Source organism: Engraulis encrasicolus, chromosome 21 (assembly GCF_034702125.1).
Source record: "Engraulis encrasicolus isolate BLACKSEA-1 chromosome 21, IST_EnEncr_1.0, whole genome shotgun sequence".
Lineage (NCBI taxonomy): Eukaryota > Metazoa > Chordata > Actinopteri > Clupeiformes > Engraulidae > Engraulis > Engraulis encrasicolus.
Genome location: NC_085877.1, coordinates 18,992,750 through 18,998,623, shown reverse-complemented (window position 1 = coordinate 18,998,623; position 5,874 = coordinate 18,992,750). Strand labels below are relative to the sequence as shown.

The following is a 5,874-nucleotide window of genomic DNA, read 5'->3' as shown; positions in this document are numbered from 1 at the left end:
ATGACTTACAGTTGCCTTTTCAATCCTCTATCAGGCCTGCTGGCTTGCAACCATGTTTTTTTCCACAAGGTACCACTGGAACATTGGAATATTGCATTGATGTTGGAAAAATGTGCTATTGAAACCTGTACCTAAATGACCTGCAGTTACCTTTTCGCTCTTCAATCAGGCCTGATCACTTCCAATCATGTTTTTCTTTAATCACAAAGCACCGTACCACTGACATTTTGGAAATGTTACTATACTATCTTAGTATCCAACTCTGTCGCATCTAACTCTTTCGTATCAGCCACCTCTCTAACAGTGGCCTCTTTTGAGTCTCTCTCTAAGAGGGCCTTGAAACCTGTACCTAAATGACCTGCATTTACCCTTTCAATCCTCAATCAGACCTGATGACTTCCAAAAATGTTTTTATCTTTTTCAAGGCTCCAGTTACATTTAGGAAATGTTACTCAAATGTCAAAATCACTTTATATTGCTTCATCTACTCTGCTAAATTGCCCACCTCTCTTGTAGTGGCCAATTTTGAGTCTCCCTCTTAGACAGGGCCTTAAAAACTGTACCTAAATGACCTGCAGTTACCTTTTCAATCCTCAATCAGGCCTTGATGACTTCCAATCGTGTTTTCATTTTTTTCAAGGCTCCAGTTACATTTAGGAAATGTTACTTAAATGTCAAAATAACTTAACATCGCTTCATCTACTCTGCTAAATTGCCCACCTCTCTTGTAGTGGTCACTTTTGAGTGTCTCTCTGAGACAGGGCCTTAAAAACTGTACCTAAATGACCTGCAGTTACCTTTTCGATCCCCCATTAGACCTGAGGACTTGCAACCAATAAACCTTTAAACCCCTCTCTCGGAACACTTCCATTTAGAACTCTTCGCCGGAAGGGGTTCTAAGAAGTTCACTGACTGAAGTGGAGAGGGTATCTTGGAATGGGACTTCCCACTGTTCATTGTCTTGGAGGCAAAAAAAAATCATTGAGAAAATGCTTTGAGGGGAGCCACAGACAGAGGGAGAGGAGTGTTTACCATTTAGCACAAGTGCCTTTCACTTCCTTCCCTTTCTTTGCGATGTCTGCATTGTCAGACTCATTTGTCCTTGGAATGTAAAGGGGAGTGTGTGTGTGTGTGTGTGTGTGTGTGTGTGTGCGTGTGTGTGTGTGTGTGAGAGAGAGAGAGAGAGAGAGAGAGAGAGAGAGAGAGAGAGAGAGAGAGAGAGAGAGAGAGAGAGAGAGTGCCTTAGTGGCTACTGCATAAGGGGTGAATTGTTCAAGCCACCTGCTATGAGTTTGTTGTGAGCAGATATGTTGTTACCAAGTCGTAATGTATTACTAAATAGTCTGTATAATGCTGTAATAGAGAGGCTCTATTGTAGTGAAGTTTTACAGTGTAGAGTGAAGCAAAAGGACGGTACAATCTTGGATGCAGCTTTGGCTGCAGTGTCTACGTGATAACCACAATGGCGGCACTGGGCAGTCATGGGTAAGCGATTAGGGCGTCACACCTTTAGCCCAAAGGTTGCTGGTTCGACTCCCAACCGCCAGGTTGGTGGGGGTAGTAATTAACCCATGCTCTCCCCCATCCTCCTCCATGACTGGAGTACTGAGAGCATGTACCCTGCCACCGTACTGCTCCCCTTGGGGCGACATTGGGGGCTGCCCTCTTGCACAGGTGAGACATTAATGCAATTTTGTTGTGTGCACTTCTGTGCACTTGTTCGCTGTGGAGTGCTGTGTCACAATGACAATGGGAGTTGGAGTTTCCCAGGTGGGCTTTCGCTTCAATTTATTGTCGGTCATTAGACCACCACATGCTCAATGGCACTATCTATTGAGATTTATTTTCCACATACATGTGTGTATTGTACTTCAATGCTGCTGCCATGTCCTGGATTCACTCTGAGTATCTCTGGCAGTGACAATGACATTGGCTGCAGTTGAAGGTGGCATTACCAGGGAAGACACAACTAACCAAAACTCAAGACCACCATCTCCTTCATACACACACGCGCGCACACACACACACACACACACACACACACACACACGGATACGGACGCACACACACACAAAAGGACGCGCACACACACAGATACGGACGCGCGCGCGCACACACACACACACACACCCCATCTGCAGCAGACGAGACATGGCCACCTGTGGGATGAGAGGCCTCCTGAGTGCACTGCACACGTCCTTATTGTTAATCAATTAGTGCCCATCGATCCACACACACACACACACACACACACACACACTGTCTTCACCCTAACTTAGTCATGCACACACGCGCACACAATCACACACACACGGAAATGCACTCACATACACAAACAGACGGACACAAACACACACACACACTTTCATTCTGTCTCTAGCACACATAGGCACACATAAACACAAACACACTGATAACTGCACCATTGATATTGAGGACACGGACACAAGATACCACCAAATCTCATCTCGCGCGCTCACCCAGATACACACACACATACTAATACACAGTATGATAAGGACACACACACACACACACACACGCACACACAAACAAACACACACACACACACACACACACACACACAAACAAACACACACACACACACACACACACACACACACACACACACACACACACACACACACACACACACACACACACACACACACAAGATGGCACACCTGATTGCTCACATAAACAGGTGTTTGATATGTAGGCTTGCAGGGTGTAGTAGGATGGAGGGGGGGAGCACATTTAACTTCGGAGACAAAAATCTTTTCGGCACAAGGACGGAACTACCACTACGCCATCCATTACACAGTCTCTCTAGTGCTGAGAGGAGAGGAGAGGAGGGGAGGGGAGAAGTGGAGAGGAGAGGAGTGGAGTACTGGGGTGGAATGGAGAGGAGTAGTGGAGTGGAGAGGAGGGTAGATGATAGGAGTAGGGGAATGGAGAGGAGAGGAGTATTGGAGAGAAGATGGGAAGAGAGGAGAGGAGTAGTGGAGTGGAATGGAGAGGAGAGGAGAGGAGAGGAAAGGAAAGGAGAGGAGAGGAGAGGGAGAAGGAGATGAGATGAGAAGTGGAGAGGAGAGGAGAGGAGAGGAGAGGAGAGGAGAGGGAGAAGGAGATGAGATGAGAAGTGGAGAGGAGAGGAGAGGAGAGGAGAGGAGAGGGGAAAGACGTGAAGACAGCAGAGGAGAAGGGATGAAAGACAAGAGATGTGCAGGGGAGAGCAGGAGAGAAGAGGAGGGATGGAAGAGGGAGGAGAAGAGGGAATGGGAAAAAAGAAGTCAGGAGAGGAGAGGAATGGAAAGAAGAAAGGACAGGAGTAGCCAGGAATAGCAGAATGAGAGGAGGAATAGGACAGAGGGAGGCAGAAAGGAGAGGAAAGGAGATGAAAAGAGACAAGAGGAGAGGAGAGGAGAGGAGAAATGAGGAATGGAGGGTTGAGGAGAGAGGAGAGGAGATTAGAAAAGAGGAGTGGAGGGGGGGGGGGCGAGGAGACGACGAGAGTAATGTAGGAGAGAAGGAGGAGAGGAGAGCAGGGGAGAGGAGAGGAGAGGAGAGGAGCTATCCATATCTTTTCTATTTAGGCCAGCAGGGAGAGGAGCAGAGGCGAGCAGAGTAGCCAATGTAGCCCTCCAATCCTCCTTTTTTATAGCAGAACAGAGGGATGCTTGTCCCTGCTGAATTCTATCATCCACTGAAGCTGAGAATGGACACACTAGGACTGCATATAAATGCCCTCTGTTCTGTGTCTTTGAGCGTGTGTGCGCGCCTGTGTGTGTGTGTGTGTGTGTGTGTGTGTGTGTGTGTGTGTGTGTGTGTGTGTGTGTGTGTGTGTGTGTGTGTGTGTGTGTGTGTGTGTGTGAAAGAGACAGTGTGTGTGTGTGTGTGTGTGTGTGTGTGTGTGTGTGTGTGTGTGTGTGTGTGTGTGTGTGTGTGTGTGTGTGTGTGTGTGTGTGTGTGTGCGACCACGAGAGACAGATCTTTATGTGTATGTTCAGTCAGAGCATTTTCTGAAGTCTCTGTCTCCTTGCACGAAATGTTCAAAAAAGGAGAGAGAGAGAGAGAGAGAGAGGGAGAGAGAGAGAGAGAGAGAGAGAGAGAGAGAGAGGGAGAGAGAGAGAGAGAGAGAGACAGAGACAGAGCGCTCCGTTCCACTGAAACCCTCCGATGTTTGCTTCAAATGTGCGCAAAATACAAAAAAGCATCTCTCCTCAGCAGTAAATGTGACTCCTAAAAACGTGACTGACTACAGAGCCGCGCGTGGCACCCGTGGAAGATACAGCCTCATAATTCAAATTCAGTGTCACTGCCTTTTAAGTGGGTCAGCATTCGTCGGATGCGTTCCCATACCGTTATCGACTAAATATTAAAATATGCCTGTCAGGCGAGGCTATCTCGCCCTAATTTATGTCGAAACCCCCGGTTAGCTCCATTTTCAGCCAGTAAAAAAGCAGCTAAGGATTCTGAACAGGTTGCTCCGACTACCCACAGAGTCACCGTCCCCAATGACAACGGCAGCCGTGGTGGTGAAAGGGGATTGTTTGCCGTCAGAATCGACTCTGGGTTATGCAGACAAGTAGCCCATCCAGCGTAATTACATTTTTCACGCTGTATTTTTAGCAACATGTTCGTTCGTGTTGCATCGAAAGACACTGCAACACCACAAAATCACACAGCAAACGTTCACATAACCAGTGTGCACACAGGTCTGAAAATATGAAGCATTTCCCGTATGGACATTTTTTTGGCATGCGTTGCCTTGGCGCGTTTATAGCAGATAGAGCTTGCTTACCTTTTTTGGATGTCCAGGCAACACGGTGGTGGAAATCCGAGGGGTCTGTATGTGTGTGTGTTTTGTTTTTGTATGGGGCTTGCGTTCTTCTCTCCTCTTGATGATATCTTGGTCGGTGTCAAAGCATTCCCTTTTAACACTTGAGAATTTTCAACAGCGCCTCAACTACCGCTATGCCAATGACATCAAAGCGCTCCCCGTGTTTTCACCAAAGGGAATGGCAATTTAACCCCTTTTCCATTTGCTTCGCCGACAACACCCTTCTCTGTCAGGGAAAACGAGGATGTCTGCAATTTTATAACGATTCCGAGACGGTGAAATGGAAACTACAGTAAGCTACGCACACCATTTTACAGGTGAAATCGATGCATGGGAACCGGGTCTGGCAGGATGTTTTCAGCAGAAGGCATATTCCAAAGTGGCACGTCCTCTCCTCCACATCTCAAAAAGGGTCGTTTTCTTTCGATTTTATGGTCCCAGTGTGTGCGTGTGTTTGCTCCTGGTTCCTTCAGAAATGCAGACAGAATAGCATCCTCCTCTCCCGGTTCATAGCAGAGAGCCCAAACGAACAGTGATTGAAGACGACTTTGCAGTCTAGGCTAGTATGAAACGGGCTTCATCCATAACGCGACGGCTCAGTAAACTGGTTCCGTTTGGATAAAGAGGGGAAACGTTTTCGGAGATTCCGCTGCTCAATTTCGCACCGACGAAAACAGCGTTTGCCACACTTGTCTTTCTGTGGCACGACAGGCTCTCGTTGGCAAAGGATGCTGTGCTTCTTCAGACTCTCTCTCTCCCTCTCTCTCTCTCTCCTCCTTTCTCACACGCGCGTGCACCGTCCCTCCGCGAACCACAGTGTCCGTCCTATCTAGTTTGTCGCTGTGACAACGGCGCGCGGCATCATCTCTCATGCATCGGTCACATCCTCACATTTTCCGACTCAAATCTGCGCATTCCCTCACGTCTTGACTATTTATTACAAGGGAAAGCACTGAGTTGCACAATGTCTTTTCCCACCAACAAATGTCATGGAGCAGAATTGTTATTTTTTTACGTCTTTCTCTCTCTCT

General features: G+C 47.5%; 1 protein-coding gene across 1 annotated transcript in view; it reads right to left on the bottom strand.

Moving 5' to 3' along the window:
* The window catches only part of nlgn2a (neuroligin 2a), a 401,365-nt gene extending 395,771 nt beyond the window's left edge, over nt 1-5,594 (bottom strand). Inside the window, exon 1 of the mRNA XM_063186334.1 lies at nt 4,805-5,594. The gene's annotated coding sequence lies outside the window, so the exon portion shown is untranslated. The remainder of the gene's footprint in view (nt 1-4,804) is intronic.
* Nucleotides 5,595-5,874: the final 280 nt, after the last annotated feature.